The sequence below is a fragment of the Amblyraja radiata genome, chromosome 19, assembly GCF_010909765.2.
Source record: "Amblyraja radiata isolate CabotCenter1 chromosome 19, sAmbRad1.1.pri, whole genome shotgun sequence".
NCBI classification, from domain to species: Eukaryota; Metazoa; Chordata; class Chondrichthyes; order Rajiformes; family Rajidae; genus Amblyraja; species Amblyraja radiata.
In genome coordinates, this window is record NC_045974.1 from 41897292 (window position 1) to 41925039 (window position 27748).

Here is a 27748-nt window from a genome sequence, read left to right on the forward strand (position 1 = left end):
CTCCACCTCAACTCATGCCTGGGCACCAAAGCAGCTCAGGAGGCGAACCCTGAGCTCCGTCTCTCAACAAAATGATGCGCAACTGATGTGAAAGAACAGCGGCTGTGGCCGGCCGGCACCCGGCATGGACTTCTCACACCCTCACACCCTCACGCACGAAAAGTGTGTGCAAATAAACAAAAACAAGGAATAAAACCAATGCCCAGCTTGAAAGGCAACTAAAAATATATTCCACTTAGAACGAGCAGGCGCGGAGACATCCGTCCACATTCAAAGATTTCATCTCACGTCTCCCCTTAGTGTGTAGACCTGGCAGTAAATTCAATTAAAATATAGCAAACCTCCGCCCGCTGGTCTTCTAACTACGTGATGTGTGTTTCAAACAAATCATAAGTGTAACTGCTCTGGCACTGGACGGTGCGCATTTTCCCTTTGTAGGTCACATTAATAGATGCGGTCGCACTGAATTCTATCTTTAACTCAAAGCCGCAGGATGGAGTTGTCTTCTTTAACACTGTTGCTTATTAAAACAGACCTTCATTCACGGTTGGCTCAAGAGTAACTCGGGAGAGGAACTTGGAACATCGCAGAAATGACAAGTAAACGGCAAACTTAGTTATACCCGTGGGAACTCGGTTAAACTCTTGACCATACACTTGGAATCTCGTAAACAACCACAGGTCTTTCCCTCGGGGTACCTTGTGGATCAGCTCGCACCGTGAGACAGGGCTTTTACTGCAGTTCTTTGTGTCTATCTCCAGATCTATGATATCCCACTTTCTATACCCACACTTGTTACAGAGGCCAATTAGCCCACTAACCCGCACAACTTTGGGACGTGTGAGGAAACTGGAACATCTGGAGGTAATCCGCACTGTCAGAGGGAGGACGTGCAAACTCCACCCAGACAGCACCTGAAGTCAGGACCGAACCCAGGTATCTGGCACTGTGAGACAACAGCTCTACCAGCTGCACCCCTGTGCTGTTAACATCCGATAAACTAATATCCAAAGGCTATGAAATCACTGAATGGATACAACTGTTGTTACTCTGTATTCAAATCTTACCAAATCTTTGTACCAAAGTATCAAGGTACTTCAGTACCCAGGGTGACAAAAACATATCATTTACTTTTGCAAATATTCAGAACTGCACATCGTGTACTCACATAAATTTGCCTGTGACATTGAAAGAATCACCTGATGTTTGTAAAGGCTTGTTTTATCTATTTCTTTTGTTGAGTCATTTCAGTTTCAGAATGTGGGTGAAAAAACAAACTGCTGGATAAACTCAGCTGAGTTTCTCCAGCATTTTTGGGTACCTTCGATTTTCCAGCATCTGCAGTTCCTTCTTAAACAAAATGCTGGATAAACTCAGCAGGTCAGGCAGCAAAGTAGAGCTGAAACGTCACCCAATCCTTTTTGAAGAAGGTCAGGCAGCAACCATGAAGGGATATGGACAGATAACGTCTTGGATATGGACCCTACTAGTGTGAGCTTTGGGGAAAAGACTTCAGTGTTAGGTAACCCGCTTCCATTGTGTTCCTTTTCACTTCCACCAGTCCACCATGGCTATCTCTCCATTTCTTGACCATCCCGTCCCCCTCATTAGCTCGACTCATCATTCTGTCCCACCAGATTCTATCTGTCCCGTACAGCACCTCATCTTCGCTTCATCTCTCCTGTCCCCATCCTCACCCAATTCCCTCTGTCCATCCTCCCTCCCTTATCTGGTTCCACCAATCAATCACCAGCCTCTAACTCAACACTATATTGCGGTGCAGTGGTTGAGTTGCGGCCTTGCAGCGCCAGAGACCCCGGTTCGATCCTGACTACGGGTGATGTCTGTAGGGAGTTTGTACGTTCTCCCTGTGACCTGCATGTGTTTTCTCCGAGATCTTCGGTTTCCTCCCACACTCCAAAGAGGTAGAGGTTTGCAAGCTTGGTAAAATTGTAAATTGTCCCTAGTGTGTTCGGATAATATCAGTGTACAGGGTGATCACCGGTTGGTGTGGGCTTGGTGGGTCACTGGTTGGTGTGGGCTTGGTGGGTCACTGGTTGGTGTGGGCTTGGTGGGTCACTGGTTGGTGTGGGCTTGGTGGGTCACTGGTTGGTGTGGGCTTGGTGGGTCACTGGTTGGTGTGGGCTTGGTGGGCCGAAGGACCCGTTTCCACACTGTATCTCCAAACTAAACTAAATGATCACTATCCCCATCTGGCTCCATTTTGTTCGGAAACCCCCACTTATCTTGTCCCATCTACCAGCCTCTGCCCCACCCTTCCTTCTCACTTCTGCATACTATCTCTCCTCTACACTCTCTGATTCCTCTGATTCCTAATGCTAATTCTTGACCCAGAATCTATGGCCATCTTTTTGCCACCACAGATGCTGCTTTACCCGCTGAGTTCTTCTCACAGTTTATTTTTTGCCTCCGTTTTAATACGCTGTTTTGGGCTATTTTGACTGTTAAAAAGGGCAAAATACTTCGTATTTCATTCGTCTGTCATGGAATTAAACATTTAAGCAATCCTTAGCATGGGATTCAAATCTTGGCACACTGCCATGAATGTTACCGGTCACGGTGGTGCAGCGGTAGAGTTGCTGCCTTACACCGCTTGCAGCGCCGGAGACCCGGGTTCGATCCCGACTACGGATGCTGTCTGTACATATTTTGTACGTTCTCCCCGTGAACCGCATGGGATTTCTCCGAGATCTTCGGTTTCCTCCTACATTCCAAAGATGTACAGGTATGAAGGTAAATTGGCGTGGTAAATGAAAAATTGGCCCTTGTGTGTGTAGGAGGGTGTTAATGTGTGCAGGGATCGCTGGTCGGCGCGGACCCGGTGGGCTGAAGGGCCTGTTTCCGCGCTGTGTCTCTAAACTAAACTAAACAGTTCACCAGTGAGACATTAATGACCGCAAGGAATGGGCAAGATTGGAGGCTGGGGGAGGATAAAGGAACAGGACAGAGTGAAGAGGGGAAAATAAATGATATGGATGGAGAAGGAAAAAGGAGCATATGGGGAGGAAAGAGGGTCAAAGATGAGAACTTTTCTAATCCAGTGTGTGTGTATCAATGGAATAATCTCTCTCTCAGTGGTCTTCGGTCACTGAGTGTGTCCAATAGATGGACAGATTTTCATACCTTAAGGGAATGAAGGGGTGTGGGCGATAGTGCAGGAAAGTGAGGATCAGTCATGATATTGAAAAGTAGAACAAGCATAATGGGTCAACTGGTGTAACTTTGCTTTTATTACTGAAATTATGTTCTCAAAAGAGAGTGTGTGTGGGATGGGAAATGGCAAAGAATATGAGGTGAACGATACTGCATCAGAGGAAGAGGCAGAGGTGGAAAGAGCTCATGGAGAATGGAAGATTTGAGAAGAGAGAATGTGGCAGAGAAGAGAAACATAGAAAAATAGGTGCAGGAGTAGACCATGCAACTCTTCAAGCCAGCACCACCATTCAATATGATCATGGCTGATCACCTAAAATCAGTACCCCGTTCCTGCTTTCTTCCCATATCTCTTGATTCCTTTTGCTCTAAGAGCTAAATCTAACTCTCCCTTGAAAACATCCAGAGAATTGGCCTCCACTGCCTTCTGTGGCAGAGAATTCCCCAGATTCACAACTCCCTGGGCGAAGACGTTTTTCCTCATCTCAGTCTTAAATGGTCTACCCCTTATTCTTAAACTGTGACCCCTGGTTCTGGACTGCCCCAACATCGAGAACATTTTTCCTGCATCTAGCCTGTCCAATCCATTAAGAATGTTATCTGTAAAAGAGAGATTATATAGAGAGGGGACAATGGATATCTTGCACTAAATGTTGCTTCCTTTATCCTTTATGTGCCATGGATAGCCTGATTGTATTCGTGGATAGTCTTTTGTTTACTTGGTAAAATGCAAACAAAAGCTTTTCACTGTATCGGTAAACATGACAATAATAAACTAAACTAAAGTCCATCTCACATAGCAGTTCTTCTGTCAAGGCAAAATAAGGAATATAAAAGGGACTTAAAGAATTGCAGATACCAGAATCTTGAGCAAAACACACAGGGATGGAAGAACTCAACTGGTCAGACAGCATCTGTGGAGGGAAGCGATTCGTCTGAAGAACCGTCCTGACTCTAAATGTCGGTTATCCATTTCCTTCACGGGAACAAAGGAGGACCTGGCATGGGGGGAGCTCCGTGAGTGAGGGGGAAGAACAATGGAGGACCTGGCACGGGATACTTTGTAACTGTGCCAGCGTCCTTTATGTGGCCACTATTGCGTACCTTGGTTATGCAAGCAAAGAATTTAATTGTGACTTGTCACATGTGACAATAAAGTATTCATTCCTTCCTTCATTCATTCACAGATGCAGCCTGAACCACTGAGTTCCTCTAGTCTTTTGTGTTTGCTAAGGAATTATAATGGATACTAGACTAAGTGGAATTATAATGGATACTAGACCATGTTCACAATGGAGGGCGGGTCCCCCAACGCAATATTCCACCTCTCCACCAATTCCAATACTGGTGGCCATTGGGGGGGGGGGGGGGGGTTCAGGAGCGCTGGTATGGGTGTTGTGGGCCGAAGGGACTGGTTTCCAGAGAGCTAGTATGGACATTGTGGGCCGAATGGATTATTGGGCTGACAGCTCAGTCACTCATGCCTGGTGGGCTGGCAGCTCAGTCACTCAGGCCTGGTGGGCTGGCAGCTCAGTCATTCAGGGCTGGTGGACTGGCAGATCAGTCACTAAATTCCATTTCAAGCAGAGTGCAGGCCACCAAATTCAGTTTCACAGCATTTCAAGCAGAGCGCAGGCCACAACATTCAGTTTCACAAGCATTTCAAGCAGAGTGCAGGCCACCTAATTCAGTTTCACAAGCATTTCAGGCAGGGCGCAGGCCACAACATTCAGTTTCACAAGCATTTCAAGCAGAGTGCAGGCCACCAAATTCAGTTTCACAGCATTTCAAGCAGAGCGCAGGCCACCAGAGTGCAGGCCACCAAATTCAGTTTCATAGCATTTCTAGCAGAGTGCTGGCCACCAAATTGCCAAAGAACTCATTACATTGTCATTAAGGGCGAAAAAATCATTTATTGCAGGTACATTGCAGACTCACAGTTCAGTTGATTCACAGCTTAGAATCACAATTGCGGACTCTCCCTCGTGATCTTCCAGAGTGACTGACTCACATCCAGGCATCCTGGGATTTATAGTCCTGCCCCCCCCATCATAGTGATTGACAGGCGAGAGGACCAATCAGCTGATCTCAAGATTTTTTAAACACTCATAACCTTTTTTATTTTTCATCTATCGGAAAAATCCTCGGGGCTGCCTCAGCAGAGAAGGACTGTAAGATGGCCAAAAATCGTAGCGATATAGGGTAGCGTTTTTCTAAAATCAATATACAGCGCAGACAGGAAGTGGTCAAGATGAGACTTTTAGTTATATAGATACTGTATGACGTATAAAGGAGAGAGCCTGAGCACATTGCAACTGGACAATCCTGAACATTTATAACCCGATTCTATTCTGATTCACAAGGCCAACATAATCTTTGTTCTTGTCAGACTCCTACAGACGGTATCCAAAAGTACAGTAGGGGATTTCAATGACATATCAAGACTACAGTTGGATGACAGTAGAGAAAATTGAGGGAATAGGAATTAATGGGGTTCCAAAACCATGAGAGGTTGTCATGTAAAGTAATTGTTTCCTCTTGCAGGCACTTGCTGTGTAGGAAGGAACAGCAGATGCTAGCTTAAAACCGAAGATTGACACAAAATGCTGGAGTAACTCAATGGGGCAGGCAGCATCTCTGGAGAGAAGGGATGGGTGACGTTTCAGGTTGAGACTCTTCTATTGTGCTGTGTCTTGTTTGAATATCTTGTGTGGGTTTTCTCCGAGATCTTCGGTTTCCTCCCACATTCGAAAGCCGTACAGGTTTGTAGGTTAATTGGCTTGGTAAATGTAAAAATTGTCCCTAGTGGGTGTAGGATAGTGTTAATGTGCGGGGATTGCTGGTCGGAGTGGACCCGGTGGGTCGAAGGGCCTGTTTCCATGCTGTATCTCTACACTAAACTAATTTTCAAAAAGAGAATTATTAGGTGTCTGAGAAAGTAAATACAGTGATACGTTTTCTTGATCACCGCACCAGTGTGGAAGGACCAGGTTTGTTTAGTGATGTCAACAGCAAAACAAGACACAAAGTGTAGAGTGACTCAGCAGGTCAAGCAGCATCTCTGGAGAACATGGATATATGACATTTTGGGTGGGAACCATTCTTCAGCCCCTTCATGTTCTTAGGGATGCTGAGTCACACCAACACTTCGTATTTTTTTTGTAATCCGGCATCTGCAATTCCTTATTTCTCCACTCGACCATCAACGCAGATCTGTTGATGAAGGCAGGGTTGTGTTCAACCTTCTGCTTTCTGGTAAAAAGAATTTTACAATTCCTTGTTCTGTTTTTATTCAGCTCTTCTGTTATTTGAGTGTAATCAATAAAACTAGAATTAGTCACATTGCCAATACACTTTGACTGTTTATTGAAGGGCTGTATCAGATTGCAAAGTGCATTTTTCTTGTGCAGAATATCTTTGATAATCATCTAACAACACGGGAATCTCTCCTCCACAGTGACTCACATAATTGAAAATGTTATTGCGTTATCATAACCAGTGTAAGCTCGCCTGTAAAAATTCTTTTGAGCCAGCTTTGATTCAATATCTCTCTTCCATAGCCATAGTGTTGCCAATTCATAGCCCAGGAATGCGTTTGGAATCGTTTCCTTTTAATTTATTCAAAGGGCTTGGTTGTACCTGGCAACCACAATATTTATTGCCCACACCTATTACTATACAAAAGGTTGCAGTAAATCGCCTTCTCGAGCCATTACAATCCAGGTAAATGTGATTAAAGTACTCTCGTGATGCAAGGTGTTTAAGAAGGAACTGCAGATGCTGGAAAATCAAAGGTAGACAAAAATGCTGGAGAAACTCACCGGGTGAGGCAGCATCTATGGAGCAAAGGAAATAGGAACAGTCTCCTATTTCCTTCGCCTCATGATGCAAGGGTGGGTCCCAGCAGCTTTCTCAAGAGGGGAGAGGTTGCATTTTTAAGATGGTGGATGGAATGCAATCCAGAGTGAAGTCAACCTGTGGGTGTTGTGGGAGATACCCTCTACTAGGAAAATGAAGAGTATTCCATCACACTCCTGATTTGTGCCTTGTGAATCACGAAAAGACTTTGAGGAATTAGGAGGTGAATTATTCATCATTGAGTTCTCCACATCTGATCAACTCTTGTAGTCAAAGTATTTACATGGTGAAAAAGGACATCACATGCTGGAGTAACTCAGCGGGTCAGGCTGCATCTCTGGAGAGAAGGAATTGGTGACATTCCAGATAGGTGATGTTTTAGGTCAGGACCCTTCTTCAGACTGACTGTGGTAGGGGGTGAAGGAAAAATGGAAGAGAGGAGGGGCAGGACAAAGCCGGGCAAATGATATGTGGATCCAGGTGAGGGTTTCTCTTTGATTTTGTAGATGGTTGGACAAAGGTCAGGGATATGAAGCCGAAAGATGTGAGATAAGGATGGGAAAAGTTGCAGTGGTGAATCCTGGAATTGAAAGCCTTACGTTGGGAGCAGATGCTGTGGAGATGGAGACTTTGAGAGTAAGTTGATAGCATTTTTGCAAGAGACAAGGTGGGAGGAGATGTAGTCCAGATAACTGTGGGAGTCGGTGGGTATGCCCCGACCTGAAACGCCACCCATTTGCACGAGTTAAGTTGACTCCATTGTCTGATGCTGTTGGGAGACATGGAGAATGTAATCCTCTTGAAAATCAAGGAAGGTTTGATACTGTTGACCCTCAGGATGCTGTTTGCTACATAAATAGCATTGAATGTACAGAAGAGGTGATTAATCTTCCTTGTTAGGCAAGCCTACCTCAAAAGGTTTTGACGTCCAGTTGCATGCAGTAATGTTCCACTCTAATTATAAATGTGAGCGCCAGTGCATTACAACATTGCCGTGGATGGTTTTTCACTTTCATCTTGGTGAGCTAGATATCTGGCCAGAAATGAATGATTATATATTTTTTTCACAAAGCTTACTTTGATGTAGGGTTCAGTGATTAACTTAGCTATGTTTGAAGCATATAAAAGTCGTTAAAACAGCACCTTCTGATAATTGGTACAAATTACAATCTAAGTCTATTTTCTTTAAAGTATAATGGCACAAAAACATCAATGAACTGTTTCTGGCTTCCAGATGTCTTTTCCCATCTCATCATTTGTAATATAATTCCTGTCGACATACAGGAGACTATCAGCCCATCATGACCATGCCAGCCCATCAATCTCATTCCCACACCCTTCTCAATGTAAATCATTCTCTGTCACACACAATCATCCCTGATTCCCCTACAAGGCACCCATGCAAACAATACCAGCACATCTTTGAGATGTGGGAGCAAACAAGATGAATCCAAGTGGCCACAAGAAGAGCAATCAAATTTCACATCGGCACACAGAATCAAACCCTGGATCGCTGGAGATGTACTTCCTGCAGTACTGTGATGGCACACACAATGAGAGCACTGCGTTTATAGCAAGGGAAATACTTACTATGAATGGGATTTGAATTAAGGTGGCTGTGACCACAACACAGAATACTAATGATTAAGATCAAGTCAAGAATCAAGAGTGTTTTATTGCCATCTCTATATAACTAAAAGTCTTTGTCTTGTTCGTGTCTGTGTGTGTGTGAATCTGGTTAATTCCTATCTTCTTCCAAACGCTAGGCCACAGCTTTCCCAGTTTCACACATCCGACTCACATTTTCTCCCGTCGAGGCGATAAACATCTTCCCGTAGCATTCCCACCTATATTTCTGAAGTTATTAATTTAAAAGACAGCCCGAAAACTCACCCATTTCGGGGAAAAAAACCCAAGTGACGTCACAATGCATTCGCAAGGCAGGACGGGATATTCCGGGAGGGAGGAGCACCTCAGCGCTCGTGGTGAACGACGAGTGGTGGCGGCTCCTGTATATTACATCTACTGCTTTGACAAGGCTTTTGATTACCACTATGTTGTGTCATATCTTGTTTGATGATGCTATCATCCTAGATAGCGTCCTTATCTAATCCGTAACTAATTGTACTCCTGTGATGCAACTTTGGTTGTTAAATGCACTCTCAAATGCACAGTATTGCTAATGTTGATTAATGGCCAATATAATAACAATGATTGATGGTATATCCCGATCTGCAGGCAATACGTAGTACAATAATACTTTGAATTGCATTACAAAGAACAGGGCACAATGAGTATATCATGGAAAACTAATGACACAGGCGGTCATTTGGCCCATCACCTGTGCAAGTTATAAGACCCACCTAGCTTACCTTGCGACAGCTAACTATGTTCAAGAAGGAACTGCAGATGCTGGAAAATTGAAGGTAGACAAAATTGCTGGAGAAACTCAGCGGGTGAGGCAGCATCTATGGAGCGAAGGAAATGGGCAACGTTTCGGGTCGAAACCCTTCTTCAGACAGCTAACTATACAGTGCCAGGTCCTTTGCCCTGCAGGTTTTTACATTTTTTTAGTACAAATCCAAATGTTTTTATATGAGATGAGAGTTTCTTCCTCTATCATCCTTACATCTAGCGAGTTCCAGATCCTACAACCATCTTGATGAAAACATTTTCCTCATCTCCCCTGATAGTCCTTCTACTGATTACTTTAAACCTCGATGGCCTGGTTTTCAAACCCTGCTAAGAAAACTAGTCCTTTCCTATTTACTGTTTAATTTAATTCACAGCTCCAGAAACAGGCACTTCGGCCGGCCGACTCCGCACCGACCAGCGATCCCCGCACATTAACACTATCCCTGCCCACACTAGGGACAATTTTTAAAAACATTTATACCAAGCTAATTAACCTGCAAACCTGTACATCTTTGGAGTGTGGGGGGAAACTTAAGATCTCAGAGAAAACCCACGTGGGTCACGGGGAGAACGTGCAAACTCCGTACATTCTGCACCCCTGTTCTCTAGACAATTGTCTCATAATTTTCTATATTTCTATTTAAGTCTCCCCTCAGCCTCCTCTGTTCCAAAGGAAACAATCTTAGCTATTCCTAGTTCATTGTTTTAACTTTTCTTTCTTTTAACTCGTGTACCTGCTCCAGTGTGAGTGCATTTAAAAAATATCCACTGTCTTGGCCTCCACAGCCCTCTGTGGCAATGCGTTCCACAGATTAACTAACCTCTGACTAAATGTTCCTATTCCCTCTCTGAGTTTAAAAGTGTTTGGGCTTTTATATGTAACAACAATGCAGATTTAGGACAACACAGCATCTGTGGGAATGATAACAAAGTCTATGTTTCAGTTCCAACTTTAAACATTGACTCTGTTTCTCTTCCCTCCGATACAGGAATCATTGCCACCATTTTCTGCTTTTGTTTCAGACTTTCAACATCCGCATTTTCATCAATGTATTCTCCCAATGTATTCTCCCAGTTACTGCTTGCAGTGAAATTAGACTTTCCTTACAATTAAAAGCTGTGATGACAAAAGAAGAAAATCAACTGGGCCGTCACGGTGGCGCAGCGTTAGAGTTGCTGCCTTACAGTGAATACCGCGCAGGAGACCTGGGTTTGATCCCGATTACGGGTGCTGTCTGTACAGAGTTTGTACGTTCTCCCCGTGACCTGCCTGGGTTTTCACCGAGACCTTCAGTTTCCTCCTACATTCCATAGACGTACAGGTTTGCAGGTTAATTGGCTTGGCAAATGTAAATATTGTCCTAGTGGGTGTAAGATAGTGTTAATGTGCGGGGATCGCTGGTTGGCAATGACCCGGTGGGCCGAAGGGCCTGTTTCCATGCTGTATCTCTAAACTAAACTAAACTAAAATTACCATCACTTCCACCCAGAGCTGTCAAAAATGGCTGGTATTTAATAAACCTTTCTGTGCCATAGTGATTTATAATATTCCAAAAGCCTCATTCGATTGTGCACAACATTGTGTTAAAGCCATACTTTGTCATGGTTTTTCTATAATAAGTAAGCCCTTTTGTGTCAATCCACCATTCATTTCAAGAAAAGCATTGTGATTTCTTCATTTGGTGTATATCAATTACTAAACTCTTTGTAAAACAAACTCTGTATTCTAAATATGAGCTCAGCACACATTTACAATCCAGATTTATATACGGATTGGCCCTATTCATTTCTATTTTTCATTCTGCAAAAGGTAATTGTCAATTTAAATGGAAACTTAATAAATCCTTTAAGAACATGTATAGCGCTAAATGAAGGCTAATTAAACCAGACAGACAAATATGATTGATGTCCTCATTTCAATGCATTAAACTGCACAGTATTTAAGTATGGGAGTGAGAAATGGACATTTGTAATTGTACTTTCCTAATGAATTACCTTAAGTTGAAACAAAGAGCTCTGTAAATGCTTAGCTGCCATCAGTCTAGTAACTAAAGCCAGCAGTGAAATGGCCATTGTTAGATAAAAAGCTGAGAATGTGTTTTTAGGTGTGAACTTTTAGAGTGAGTAATTTTCAAGAGCATTGTGAATTAAATAAAAGTCAAATGCCTCTCACACATACATATCGGTGGTAATCACTGTTGTGGCCACATAACAGAAAGAAACTGGGTTCAATGTTAATGTTCCTGTCCTTAGAAAAAGGTTATAAGTTTGACTCATGTTTCTGAAAGACCTGGACACTTATAAAGGAATATAAGATCGACACAAAATGCTGGAGTAACTCAGTGGGACAGGCAGCATCGCTGGAGAGAAGGAATGGGTGATGTTTCAGGGCAAGACCCTCCTTCAGACTGAGTCAGGGGAAAGGGAAATGAGAGATAAAGGTGGTGATGTAGAGTGAAATTCAACAAATGAATGGAAGAAATGCAAAAAGGTAATGATGATAAAGGAAACGGGTCATTGTTAGTTATTTACTAGGTGAGAACGAGAAGCTGGTGGACTTGAGTGGGGGAGGGATGGAGAGAGAGCCGGGGTTACTTGAAGTTAGAGACATCAATATTCATACCACTGGGCTGAAAGCTGTCCAAGGGACATTATATATATATATATATACTCTGTTTTAGGGTGCTGATTGAGTAAATCTTAGCTGTCGCTTCTACATTCTCAAAATGAATCAAAATCAATCTGAATCAGCTGGATGGGAAGAGTTTATCCCCTTGCCAATCACCATTACCAGTATCAGCTCCAGACTTCCGATGTCTAGAAACTGGTTCTGGCCTCCAGCGGGAAATTCAAGTTAAATAAGTGGCAAGGCGGCGCAGCGGTAGAATTGCTGCCTTACAGCACCAGGGACCCAGGTTCAATCCTGATTACATGCTGTGTGTACATTCTCCACATGGTTTCCTCTAGGTGCTCCAGTTTCCACCCACACTCCAAACACATAAAAGCTTGTATATTAATTTTCAATTCTGTAAAAATTGTAATCCACCCATAGATCGGGTAGAAAAACTGAGCTCACCCCCGCTCCGTCAGATTTGCTCATCGGACCTAGGCTCCGGGATATTTCCCAGGCGCCAGCTCCACACAACCTGAGCCACCTTTCTGAGATGGCCGTTTCGTGATGCGAAGAGGTGCACAATTTACAGATTGCTCCTGCACATTCTGCACCTCCTTGTCTTCGTCTTCCGTCCTGACACACCTTGGTGGTGCATGTTACCATCTGAAGGCGGGGAGGTCCCCAGTGGGGGTCCCTCTATAAGGGAGGTGTCCCCCTTTACTTTGGGAACCTGGGGTGGAGAGTGTTGCACAGAGCGGTGGCATGTAATAAACTTTTGGGTCGGTTCACGGGCTCGCTGGCCGCCTGTATTTTCTGCGGCGAGGAAGAGACCGTGTTCCACGTGTATATGGAGTGTGTGAGGTTGCTGCCCCTCTATCAATATCTGAAGGGGTTGTTCCTCAAGTTCTGGTTGCATTTTAGACCCACGATCCTGGTATTTGGGCACAAGGCAGGGAGTGAGAAGGGCCGATCAGGGGGGTGGGACCTCCATGTCCGTTTGTTCCTGGGCCTGGCCAAGATGGCCATTCGCAGGTCCAGGCAGCGGGCGGTCGATGGCCAGGCTAGAGTCGGCTGCCTGCCCCTCTTCCTGGCCTATGTCCGTGCTCACGTGACCCTGGAGAGGGAACATGCGGTGTCCACGGGGACTCTGTAGGCCTTCCGTGAATGCTGGTCACCGCGTGGAGTCGAGAGCATTGTTAATATTGATTGCTTCATTGTATTATAATGATTGCTTGATGTATTGTAACCATTGAATGTTTATGTACGTTTGGTACGCTGTAATGTGCAATTGCTGAATAAAGTCCTTGGGAAGGAAAAAGAGAGAGAGAGAGAGAAAATAAACGTATATTTCATAGGAATGAAAAGAGAGAAAGTACAAGGAAACAGGAGATGTAATGCTTTGCAATAATTACCTAGAGGATGATACAGGTTTAAAAAGCAACAGGTGAAATATTATTTATTGTCATAGAACAATAACAAGATTTTGTGATTTCTTTGCCTCGTTCTCTATGATGTATATATTGAGGCACAAACAGAGGGTCGACATGTCAATAATTGAATTAAAAAGAAAGAATGATAGATATGTATAACCAGGGATATTTTGGGAATGTAGTCTAAAAATGTTAATGCAGATACAAGGTGAAAGTACGACTCTTCAAGGGTGATTATCAATAAATCTAACTACAAATATTGTTCTAAAAGTAAAATTACAATAGGGACAAGAATAAAGTGGTTGAGTGCAATAATGTGTTTTTCAATACAATACATTAATTCATTATACAAATGATACTGCGATACTTTGATTTTCCAGCATCTGCAGTTCCTTTTTAAACATACTGCAATATATGTTGGCTTATCGTGAACAAATAACAATGAATCTTTTTCAAGGTGGGGAATCTCTTAAACTAGAAAGGTTTTGAGATTTTTGTTGATATCGCATAAAGAATAGACACAAAATACTGTAATAACAGCAGGATAAGCAGCATCTCTGGAGAGAAGGAATGGGTAACGTTTTGGGTTGAGACCCTTCTTCAGAAGATGCTGCCTGTCCCGCTGGGTCACTCCAGCATTCTGTGTCTATCTTTGGTGTAAACCAGCATCTGCAGTTCCTTCTTACACATAAAGTAACAAAGGTTTATTTTAGGTTAAAAACCTAAATGTAACTATATTATAACAGATGAATATAGGTGGCTTTTATATGTAACTTCATTGTCTAGTTGCTTAGTTTGTAGTCCAAAATAGCATATATCTAGAGTTCTGCAGAAGATCTGCAGATCCTGAGTCTTCCAACAAAAAGTAGTTTTCCACAGATGCTACCCAACCTATTGAGTATATTGAACATGTTCTATTTTTATTAATAGATGTAGCCAGTTGAAGGCATAGGGCATAAAACAGATACAATGGAAGTTGATGACATTTTGTGTTTTAGAGCACATTGAGAAACAAAAGAGGACTTTTATTGAAAGGTAATTCTATTGAAAATCAAAAACAATAACTTAAAAAAAACTACTTATGCCAGAAATTTAAAATAAGAGTAGTTAATTGTTGCAAATACTCAGCAGTTCAGGCAACATCTGTGTAATTATGGTTAACAAGTTGAAAACGTCTTATCGCCAGTCTTGGAACAGAAACATGTTGAAATTGTCCATGGATTGTGACGTGAAGGAACAAACACTTTAGCTCCCAACCTCCTCCATCACCAAAACAAAAAGTTTGTTTGTTTTGTTTGGCTTTTTGACCAATCAAATGGTTTGGCCACAAAGAAGTACATTCATCCCCAGAACATCCAAACCAAGCTGCAGAATCTGTCTGAGCTTGCACAGGTTTTGTTTAAATAGTGTGCTGTTCACAATATCTCCCCACTAGCGAGGAATTCTCAATCCACAGTCACAGTCACACTCACAAAAGCAAAAGACCATGTGCTCGAAACATGAAATAAAATGGAATACATTGAAAATACTCAAAGCATCTGTGGAGAGAGAATCAGAACTAACCATAAAACCACAAGACAGAGAAATTGGAACAGGCCATTCAGCCCATTCAGCTTGCTCTATCATTCATTAAGAACATGGCTGATCCAATTTTTTTCCATTTCCCATCCTATCGCTACAACTATTGATTCCCTTATTAATTAAAAACCTATTTCAGCTTTGAATGGATCTAGAATCCCACTAGTTCGTTTTTCTGGTGCAAGGAATATCAAATACACACAATCTAGGTATGTTGCAAAGCCTACCTGAAGCGTCGCTGAAAATCTGTCGCTGCGGGTGTGCGCGATTTTGGCGCCGTTTAGAGGGGGGCGGGTTTAAAACGCGATTTTCTCTAGGCTGTTCAAATCGAAGATGTTCAGCCTTGTTAATTATTAACGAAAAATCGTTGGAAGACCCCGTCGCAAAAGCTATTATTAGTTTTAAAGGCCTTGGATAATAGTTATAGTAGTTTAAAAATCAATCTCTAAACCCGCGACCACCGACAGCCGTCAGGGTCTCATAGAGCAAACCACAGAAGGTATGTAGCTTATTTTTACATTAAAAAGGGCTTCTTAAGATCCCTTTATACAAAGTTTAATATTGCGAGTAGCTCATTTTGGCCCCATTATATCCCGCAGCATTTTTCTGGGCATTTGACCGCAATGTGAAAGTTCTAAACCAGCGCGTTCACAGGATCCCACTAGAAAACTGATTTAAAATGGACTTTAATTTACAGCAATTGAACACTAAATTCCTTCCATTTGGCCTATAAATTAATGTAAATGAGATTTAAAAATCATGTTTTATTGTGAATTATTTATGAATATTATTTGCACACAGGCTATTTAAAAATGTTAATCATTTATTAAGAAATGGATAGATGTTTAGATCTAGTAATTGAAGTTTGAAATTAGCTACACTTGGGTAATTAACTAATTATATGCTTTAATTTCAGGTCATCCAAGTAAGATTATTTTATATTTGTTTCAGAATGGTTCAATCTATGATAACTAAAAATTTCATTCAGTTCTCTTAATTTTTAAGAAAGTTATGGGCTTTTGACTGTCCACGATCACAGCTTTTTTGTTACGTCCATAGAAAATCAATAGGGAACAAGATGCTCATTTCCGAGCATGAAAATGGCCATAACTTTTTAAATACATGAGATATGAAAGTGAATTAGGTGTAAAATTAAACTTCTTTTTATGCTTTATCTGATGGGATAAATTACAGACTTGATTTTTTAAATCTCAAAATTTTGTAACATTGCTACACAATCCTTTTGAAGGCATAATCCTTCCTCTTCTCAGTTTTAAATGGCATCCACCAATCCTGAGGCTCTGATCCTCGGTTCGTCACAAAGTCCTCACAGATTCCCGCAGAGCAGATGCCTGTTATTTACCCAAACAGCACAATGTATTTCAACAAGATCACCAGTCAATCTTATAAACTCCAATACAATCACAACCTATTCAAGGTTCTCACACAAGACAGTCCCTCCATCACCAGGATCATGGTTTGTTGGAAGAGTAAAGATTTCATAACAAGAGGATTTCAGTATAGGAGTAAAGAGGTTCTTCTGCAGTTGTATAGGGCTCTGGTGAGACCACATCTAGAGTATTGTGTACAGTTTTGGTTTCCTAATTTGAGGAAGGACATCCTTGTGATTGAGGCAGTGCAGCGCAGGTTCACGAGATTGTTCCCTGGGATGGCGGGACTGTCATATGAGGAAAGATTGAAAAGACTAGGCTTGTATTCACTGGAGTTTAGAAGGATGAGGGGGGATCTTATAGAAACATATTAAATTATAAAAGGGCTGGACAAGCTAGATGCAGGAAAAATGTTCCCAATGTTGGGCGAGTCCAGAACCAGGGGCCAGAGTCTTAGAATAAAGGGGAGGTCATTTAAGACTGAGGTGAGAAAAAACATTTTCACCCAGAGAGTTGTGAATTTGTGGAATTCCCTGCCACAGAGGGCAGTGGTGGCCAAGTCACTGGATGGATTTAAGAGAGAGTTAGATAGAGCTCTAGGGGCTAGTGGAGTCAAGGGATATGGGGAGAAAGCAGGCACAGGTTATTGATAGGGGACGACCGCCATGCATTGTGATCATGGCTGATATGACAGCCCCGCCATCCCAGGGATCAATCTCGTGAACCTACGCTGCACTGCTTCAATCACAAGGATGTCTTTCCTCAAATTAGGAGACCAAAACTGCACACAATAGTCCAGATGTGGTCTCACCAGAGCCCTATATACAACTGCAGAAGAACCTCTTTACTCCTATACTGAAATCCTCTTGTTATGAAGGCCAACATTCCATTAGCTTTCTTCACTGCCTGCTGTACCTGTAAGCCAACTTTCAGTGACCGGTGTACAAGGACGCCCAGGTGTCGCTGCACCTCCCCCTTAGCTAACCTAACCCCATTGAGATAATAATCTGCCCCCTTGTTTTTGCCGCCAAAGTGGATAACCTCACATTTATCTATATTATACTGCATCTGCCACGCATCTGCCCACACACTCAACCTGTCCAGTTCACCCTGCAACCTACCTCCTAACTTCCTCTTCACAGTTCACAGTGACACCCAGCTTTGTGTCATCTGCAAACTTGCTAGTGTTGCTCCTAATTCTCTCTTCCAAATCATTAATATATATGGTAAACAGTTGCCGTTCCAACACCGAGCCTTGCGGCACTCCACTCGCCACTGCCTGCCATTCTGAAAAGGACCCATTCACTCGTACTCTTTGCTTCTGGTCTGCCAACCAATTTTCCATCCAATATTTTCTATCTGGCATGGGTGAATAGGTGGGTAAAATGTCTGGGTAATAAGTGGATGGTCGGGGGAGTGGGACGGGGAATGGATGGTGCAGTTCTGTGGGTGATGGAAGAGAATCAAAAAGGAGATGACCAGAAGTCTACTTGAAGGGGGGATGGAGCTAAGAGCCATCTGTAATTGGAGAATTCAATGTTGCTCTCACTGGGTTGTAGGCTGCACATGGATAGGAAAGTTTCAGAGGAATAAAGGCTAAACGCAGGCAAATGGAATTGGCTTACATAGAGTATCTGGGTTGGCATGGGTGAGTATCTGGGTTGGCATGGGTGAGTATCTGGGTTGGCATGGGTGAGTATCTAGGTTGGCATGGGTGAGTTGAGCCAAAGGTCCAGCATCTGTTGTGTATGACACTATCAACACTGGCAGGATATGAGGAATTGTTCCTCTATAGGTTTTGTTTGCTCTGTGGTTCTCAAAAAGGTTAGGATAATAGAGGCCATTTATTTTTGATAATTCCATTTACACTTAAAGAACCATGGCAACTATCAGGTTCTTGAACCAACCCTAATCCTACCTCAACAATGGAACACAGGGGACCACTTCCTGCATTACCATGGACTAATAATATCTAAGTATGCATTTTTGTTTGCACCGACTTCTTTCTTTTAGATATGTTATTTTTAATTTATGTTTTTGTGTGTTTTGTCGGAGTCTATATGCATGTAATGCTGAAATAAGCATGCTTTTCACTGTAGCTGTACCTCACAGTATGTGGATATGACAATAAACACAACTGATTCGACTTGGCAACAAGGTAGTCGCATGAACTGCGGATGCCACAACCTTGCATAGAACAAACGTTGCTGGAGTAACTCAACGGGTCAGGCATCCCCGCTGGTGGACATGGACGGGAGATGTTTCGGGTCAGGACCCTTTCTCAGGTCGATTGTAGTGGAGGAGACAAAACCGGAAAAGAGTTGGGGGTTTGTACAGCAGAGGGAGGTTTATTGATTGGCAGATAGGTATAAAAGACTGGAGATAAAAAGGATAGAAAAGGGTGACAAATGGGGAATAAAGGAGACAAAGGGGTTTCAAAGAGAGGAGGACTGAGGGGGGGAGGGTTTGGAAGGAGGAGAATGCTCTGGCAGTGCCTAAAAGGTGTGCAGACTGATTATTGGACTGAGGGCCCACATTCTTTCAAGAAGATGTATGTATTTTAAACAAGCTGATAACATGATTTATTCAGCAAACTGGGAGCTGGAGTGTAAGGGGGTTAAGGGGTGGTTCAGGACTCCCACAACCTACATCTGCTCAGACACAAATATTCCATCGGATGCCATCATTCTGCATTGCCAGAACTGTGGATTCCACTCACCAGAACAGTATGGAGCAGGGAATGAGCCCTGCAACGTCTAACCGAGGCAGCCATGTCATAGCCAAGCTAACCATTTTAAGTGAATTGCCAGCTGCAATTCCCTGCCCACAACCAAGAATCAAATAAACCGCTTCCTAGTCCGAAAATGAAATAAAAGCAGAGTATCTTCTGAGAGTATTGTTCTGGTGAGGCGGTATGGTCTAGAGAGGGAAGGAGAGAAGTAGAGAGGGAGGGTGGGAGGAGAGAGGGAAAGGAACCTTAAGTTGATAGCATTTCATCAGAACTGCAATCCTAACATTTCCTTTTGGTTTTGGACTGGTTAAACTTTAAAGCATGTCATGCAAGCAGAAATGGTGGCTGAGGCTATCATTACCAATCTGTCTGGTTGGTAGCCAATGGCTGAGACCTAAAGCACTGATTTGGTGCAGCATCTGTGCTTTGGGCCATTCAATCCCTTGTGCCCTTCACTGAGTAAATTAATTCATCTCATGTTCTCACTCAGTCTGATGTACAGAAATGCATTAGTGTGCTCACAAGTATCCATATCAGATCTCTTTAAGTAGTTGTTTCCTTTGCTTGTACGGTGTTGATATTTCCCTCCTGTTGTGAAAGATTTCACTTACTCCAGGATTGAAATGAAAAGCAAGTGCGCATTGGCAGGAGCCATGGTTGCTGGAACATGATCTGATGATTAGCATAGGTTTATCATCCGAATGCAAGGGATTGAGATTTAAACCTTCAACATTGTGCATAACTGTGCTAATGACAATTGTTTCCTTCCTCAGTTAGTGTGTGAGATGTCATGGAGTCAGACAGTACAGAAACAGCCCCTTCAGCTAACTATGTCCATAGCAACATTTACGGTCTTCTAGACAGAGTCATAGTGATACAGCATGGAAACAGGACCTTCGACCCAACTTGCACACATCGGCCAACATATCCCAGCTACACTAGTCCCACCTGCCTGCGTTTGGTCCATATCCCTCCAAACCTGTCCTATGCATGTACCTGTCTAACTGTCTCTTAAATATTGTGACTGTACCTGCCTCAACTACCCCCTCTGGCAGCTTGTGCCATACACCCACTACACTTTGTATGAAAAAGATAACCCTTAGATACCTATTAAATCTATTCCCCTTCACTTTAAACCAATGTCCTCTGGTCCTCGATTCACCTACTCTGGGCAAGAGACTCTGTGCATCGCTCCGATATATTCCTCTCATGATTTTATACACGATTTATACATGATTTTATGGATCATTCCTATTTGCCTGCATTAGGTCTATATTCTTCAGTCCACAACCCAAAATATTGATTATCCATTTCCGTCCACAGATGCTGCCTGACCTGCTGAGTTCCTCCTGTAGTCTGTTCATTGTGCTCCTGATTGCAGCATCTCCAGTCGTGGGTTTTCACTTCTTTCTGTGTGCTCTCTATTTAAGTGCCTGTCTAAACGTAATGATCGTCTCTTATTTCTCACCTCCTCTGCTATTGAGTTCCACATATCAACCACTGTCTGTGTTAAAAAACTTTATCCTAAAATCCTCTTTACAACTCCATCATTTCACTTTAAATGCTATGCCTTCTTTCTGTACCTAATCCAGAGCTATTTTTGGGGGCAGAAATGTGCCAGTATGCATATATAGATAATCTATATTTATCTGTTTCCCCCCCATGAATATACCCCTTATTATGTTTTGATTTTGTGACCAATCAACTTCCAATAACATTTAAAATGGATTAAATCAACATGTTAAAATGTTATTAAAATATTAAAATAATGGACTCGAACTTCTACAGGTGTACAGTAGAGAGTATAGTGACTGGTTGCATCGTGGCCTGGTTCGGCAACTTGAAAATGCCCAGGAGCGAAGAAGGCTGCAAAAAGTTGTGAACGCCGCCCAGTCCATCACGGGTTCTCACCTCCCCACCATCGAAGGGATTTACCATAGTCGCTGCCTCAAAAAGGCAGCCAGCATTATCAGAGACCCACACTTATTCACCCCTGCCATCGGGAAGAAGGTACATGAGCTTGAAAACTGTAACGTCCAGGTTCAGGAACAGCTTCTTCCCTACAGCTATTAGGCTATTAAACACGACAACCTCCAAATAAGCTCTGAACTACAGAGACTATTATTGTTATTATTGTACTTTTATTGTTTGTACGTATGTGTGCACGCGGGTGTGTATATATGATCTGTATACAGTATATGTATATTTGTTAGTATGTGTATACACACACTGAACTTTTTTTTCTCTCTCGTTTATTAGATTGTTTACAATGTACTATGTTTACATATTCTGTTGTGCTGCTGCAAGTAAGAATTTCATTGTCCGATCTGTGACATACGACAATAAAATACTCTTGACTTGACTCATGACACTAAAGAAAATTACTAAATCAAGTTTCTATGAAATAACATTCCAAATTTCGATGACAGAAAATTCTAAAGTTGGAACTGTGTCTGACTGCACAGTTGTGAGTATAGAGTAGAGAAGGGGACTGAGCACACAGCCTTGAGATGCCCCCATGCTGCTGGTTATCGAGGAGGAATTGTTGCCAGTTCATGTTGGTGTTGCAAGTGGCAATCAGAACTGCACACAAGAGTGGTCTAACAAATGTTTTGTGAATTTGCAACATAATGTCCCATCGTCTTGCTGGACCAACTGATCCCACAACGCAATATTCCAACACTCACCCGTTTCCCCATTGGGTCCCTGTCACACGGGAGGCCTGGTCCCCCAACTCAACCTGTTACCCAACAAAATATTGCACCACTAACCCGTAGCCCCCAGGGGAGGCGTGCTCCCCCAACTCAACCCGTTGCCAAACGTAAGTTTCCAGCACTCTTCTGCCTCCCACAGCAGTGGACGAAAAAAAATCCCAATTGCATTTCCCCAATTGCAATACCAATTGATCCTCCCCCTCCTGTCCTGCCAGGAGCTATGATGGCCACATTGTTGCAAATGTCAGGTGCACTTGCTGTGATATCCCTTTGAGGTGAAAAGTTCAGTGTTCCTGTCTTGCAATTTTGTATCGAATTGTGTTGGAAGCTGTAAGGAATGATTTTAACAGTATAAATCTTGCGTAAGTTGACATTTTTAAAGCTTTAATCGCAAGTAACGTGAAATTTAGGATCAAATCTTAATTGAACCTGATCACTGCCTGGAGGGGAAAAATATGAATCAGAATATGTAAAAATCTTATTGTTACCGCGTAGTGTTTTTGCGAAAATATAAAGACACACACATAAACACACGTACAAGATGCGAGTTTTCGAGTTATATAGATATGATATGAAATGATGAAGTCATGCATGCCATATGTCTTCTTCACCATGCAATTTTCCTTTCTTTCCACTGTCAGGGAAATATGAGCTTCAATCCTTAGGTTCCACCATTCCACATTTCTTAGTAACCTACTTTTATTATAAATGTCCTACCCCTATTTGACTTCCCAAAATGCATGGTTGTGCACCTGTTACAATTATATTCCGTCTGCCAGTACTCTACCTGATTTCCCTGTATCTGACCTGTATCTTGATGTGGCCTATATCCTGACTTACAGCATATCCTGCTGTGCAAGCTTCCTTGTTATCCACAAACCATTATCCTTCATGTCATCTGCTCATTTATTCATCGTGCCTTCGGGCTGTTAATATATTATCACAAACAACAATGCTCCCAGCAGCAAAATCCACAGTACGCCTTTCCTCAAAGACTGCATCAGAAAAGCATCCTTCCACCACTACCCTCATCAAGCCAATTTTGGATCCAAGTAGCCAACAAGTCATGCAGGACCTTGTCAAATGCTTTACTGAAGTCCACATGGAGAACATCTGCTACCCCGCCTTCACCAATCTCCGGAGTTACCTCCTCAATAAACTCAATCCAATTAGTGGGACAGGATTTGTCCCATACAAAGCCTTTATTCAGAGAGCGGTGAATCTGTGGAATTCCTTCCAGCCAGCTCCGCCATTCAATGTGATCATGGCTGACCATCCACCATCTGTACCCTGTTCCTGTCTCCTCCCCATATCCCTGATTCTGCTAGCCCTAAGTGCTCTATCTAACTCTTTTGAATGCATCCAGTGAATCGGCCTCCACTGCCCTTTGAGGCAGAGAATCCCACAGATTCACAACTCTCTGGGTGAAAAAGTTTGTCCTCATCTCAGTTCTAAATGGCCTACCCCTTATTCTTAAACTGTGGTCCCTGGTTCTGGACTCCCCCAACATCGGGAACATGTTTCCGGCATCTAGCCTGTCCAATCCCTTAATAATTTTATAATACTATAAGGGACCCTCTCATCCTTCTAAATTCCAGTGTCTATGTGTTCTGGTTTCCAGCTCTGCACACACAAGGACAATTATACAAATCAGCTCTTCTTTAAAGATAGACACAAAATGCTGGAGTAACTCAGCGGAACAGGCAGCATCTCCGGAGAGAAGGAATGGGTCGTCTGAGGAAGGGTCTCGATCATAAACGTCACCCATTCCTTCTGTCCAGAGATGCTGCCTGTCCCGCTGAGTTACTGAAGCATTTTATGTCCATCTTAGGTATAAACCAACATCTGCACTTCCTTCCTACACATCTACTTTAACTTTGAAGGGTTAGGTGACACCATTAATCCCCAGGCACGCAAACTGCGACAGCGGTGTGCCACCTTCGGGGAAATACGTTATATAACGTTCATGACACTCCTTGTAGAGCACCGACCTGCACAAAACCTCGCAAATCGTTAACACTTTCTCCCTTCCCCACTTAATGTTTACAGAGAGATGAATCATTGTGGATCACGCTGACCGCATGACCTAATCCCACCGCAACTGACTGACTCCTCGCTCGTAACAGTTGGTGTAAAATAAGAAGACAATTTGCAACGTGCTGGGTTTGGGGAGGAAATGCTAAAAGATAAAACATTCTGTCAAGTTATCGTGACACAAAGGCAAAGAGGGATTTCGATTTTCGTGTTTAAAACAAGACTAAAGCCTAAAGTTAACAGACAGAATGCCTGCCCATGAAGGCAGAGGGCACGTACCTGGACGTCTCTTGAAGTTGGAGTCGGCACGATTTATAAATGCTGGTTACAAGTGGCGCAAAGCTTCACGAATTCCTTCCAATGCACACTCCGCATACCTTCTACGCCGCCGGGGTTTAATCAATAAGTGTCTCCGGGCAATGACTCTGTGACTATTGTCTCTGCTGTCCGATGCTGTGATCCACTGTTCACGTTGCTGAATGTCAGTCCCAGCTGGAGAGCGGTCCCTGTGTGAGCGCCGCAGGTGATCTGCACACTCACACACACAGTGACAGACACAAACAAACACACACACACACACGGCGGCCCACGCCAGCCCACTGGCAGCTCACACAGAGCAGATGTCCCGAGTGGCGGTGCCGCCAGTAGCAGGATGAGTGGATGAGTGAGTGAGTAACCTGGTGCTCGCCGGCCGACTCAGTGTCTGATCACAATGTGGCCGCTCCACGCCCCGCCCCAAGGAGTGTCCTTGCAGGAAGGTGAGCGGATCCGCGGCTCAGTGCCCTGCGCTCGGCGGCGCACATCCGTGTTCCAGGCAAGGCTTTACAGGTCAACTGTGCGCTCAGTCCCGCTCCACCAGCGCCCAGGAGAACCAGGAGATATCCCCCTCCCTATCACACTCACCGGCTGCATGTTGCCGCTGCTAGGGGGATTCCTCAGTACATAGTGTGTACATAAAGGGCCATATCCTCAGGACACACTGTCCATAACGCACCATATCCTCAGGACACACTCTCCACAAAGGACATATCCTCAGTCGTCGTGTTGTCCTTCCGTCTGTATACGTGTTGTCACCATAGGGTTGCCAACTGTCCCGTATTAGCCGGGACATCCCATATATATTGGGCTAAATTAGTTTGTCCCGTATGGGACTGCCCTTGTCCCGTATTTGACTGCTACCACTCGAGTCAAGGAGCGCAGCGTCCGGCCCCGCGTCGCCCGTCCCGACGTAGTGCAACCCATGGAGTGCAGCAGCAGCGCCTCGCCCGTGACCCCGTCGGTCAGCAACCCGGCCAGCTGTCCGACCTTCGGACCTTCGCCGACACCACCACCCCTCTTTCTCATGGCCAATCAACATTTCATGAGTTAGCATAGAAACAGGTCATTTGTCCACCAAGTCCTTGCAGCCCATCATGCCTGTCAATACTAAATCCACTTGCCTGCTTTACAAGTTATTAAGTTATAGGAGTAGAATTAGGTATTTTGGCCCATTGGGTCCACTTTGTCATTCAATCATGGCTGATCTCTGCCTCCCAATCCCATTTTCCTGCCTTCTCCCCATAACCCTCGACACACGTTCTAATCAAGAATTTTTCTATCTTGGCCTTATAAATATCCACTGACTTGGCCTCCACAGTCCTCCTCGGCAATGGGTTCCACAGATTAACTACCCTTTGACTAAAGAAGCTTCTCCTCACCTCCTTTCTAAAACAGCAGCCTTTAATTCTGAGGCTATGACCTCTGGTCCTAGACTCTCCCACCAGTGGAAACATCCTTTCCACATCCACTCTATCTATGCCTTTCATTATTCTGTAAGTGTTTAATTTCAAATCCTTCCATTCCTGCTCATTTAAGTACTTGGCCAGATGCCTCTAAATGTTGTTCCTCTTCCTCCTTCCACTATCTTCTCAGCAGCTCATTCCAAATATCCTTTGTGAAAAGTTTGTCCCTCAGATTGCCTTTAAAATTGGCAAAGCCTCACTCACCTTAAGCCCATTCTGCCATCATGGGAGTTGTGAATCTTTTCTGCACCCTCTCTGGCATCTTTCCTGCCACGGGGTGACCAGAACTGCACATAATACCCCATGTGTGGCCTAACCAATGTAGTCAATGCCTCATATTTTTGGTAAATATGCCATATTCCTACCTTACCATGCTGTGTATGTGTGTGGCCACTTATGAAGAAGTGTCTCCAACCGAAAATGCTACCTATTCCTTTTCTCCAGAGATGCTGTCTGACCAGCTAGTCCAGCTTTTTGTGTCTATCTTCGCCACTTGCAGAGATTATGTACTTGTACCTTAAAGTCTTCAAGAAAAAACTTCAACAAAAATGTCCACCGTCTCTGCAGCCACCTCTTTTAAAAGCCTTGAGTGCAGGTCATCAGATCGCATTGATTTGTGCGCCTTTAGTCTTGTGAGTTTTTCTAATTCGTTATTCCATGTGATTGGATTTTTTCCTCACATGTTATTTGAAATCAGCCTAAATAATGCTACAATCCCACAAAAGTACTGATTTCATGCTATGCATTTAAACGTTATGGTTACAGAAGACATGAATATGAAATTTAATTTAGACTCAAACGTTTTGTTGATGATATTTTTATTTTCGTATTTCAGGTAAAAATTATGTAAATGAAGAATCATCGAAGACAGAAATCTCTTGACAATGCTGCATTAGGAGTAAATGGAATTCCACTGCACAATCAGAACAGTAATATATTCTGATTAGTAACTCAGCTATCCCAAAGAAACGACACAATCACTCAGAGCACCAGTCGTATATGGTAATTACTTTCATTCCCCAAGCAAAATAATGGTTCAAGCAGAATTAGTTATATTTAGTTTGCATTTATCAGCTAATAGCTATCCTGAGCATTTCCGTCTTCTATAATGTTTATGGTAATATGAAAGCTCCCATACTGATTAAAGTGCACTCATTTAGACCAGTCACAATCCTTTATTCGAGAATAAAATGTAGTGAAACTCCAGTGGTTATGGTAGTGATAATCCAAGATTGTAATCCGTCATTGAAAAGGGCCATTAGTGACTGTAAAACATTTACTATCATATATGCGATATTGTGATGGTCTCTGGACCCATCTACTATTAAGAGATAACTCAGTCTCACAAGAAGCACCAACTACCTTCACTTTGGTAAATAAAAATTATACTGCACAATCAAAAATTTCAGCCACATAAAATATCCAAGGCTCTCGTCAATGATAAAGCATTGGTTTAGTTAGTTAGTTTAATGCCATGTGTACCGAGGTACAGTGAAAAGCTTTTGTTGCGTGCTATCCAGTCAGCAGAAAGACAAAACATGATTACAATCAAACCATTTACTGTGTATAGATACATGATAAGGGACCACCATTAGTGTGACCTATGATGATCTGAACTATTACTGCGATCAATTATTGTATTGGTTTCTACGTCACCATCATCAGGAAACTTGCAGGCACCAGCTGGGGATCCAATGCACACACCCTCCGTACCGTAAGCTTAGCCCGTAGTCTAGTGAACAGCTGTGTTTTGCTCAACAGCTTGGGCTAATAGCTGCCACACCAAACGAGTTGACACTGTCCTTAACTCTGCAATGCGGGTCATCACAGGGACGCTTAAGTCAACACTATTGTAGTGGCTCCCTGTATTCTCTCATATCACCGCTCCCAGCATATGCAGAAGGGAGAAGATGTTGAAAGATTGGTGCAGCATCGAGGCTAACCCCGACCTTCCCATCCTTGCTGACTTGAACAATCTGCCCAACATGCCTGAAGTCCCGCAAACCCTTCTGGTCTTCCGTTAAATCC

At 43.2% G+C, this 27748-nt stretch overlaps 1 protein-coding gene across 2 annotated transcripts in view; it reads right to left on the reverse strand.

Annotated features, from left to right (window-relative positions):
- Positions 1-24639, reverse strand: part of met (MET proto-oncogene, receptor tyrosine kinase) — a 185057-nt gene extending 160418 nt beyond the window's left edge. For both annotated transcript variants that reach the window (XM_033038324.1, XM_033038323.1), the window contains exon 1: positions 24219-24639. The gene's annotated coding sequence lies outside the window, so the exon portion shown is untranslated. The remainder of the gene's footprint in view (positions 1-24218) is intronic.
- Positions 24640-27748: the final 3109 nt, after the last annotated feature.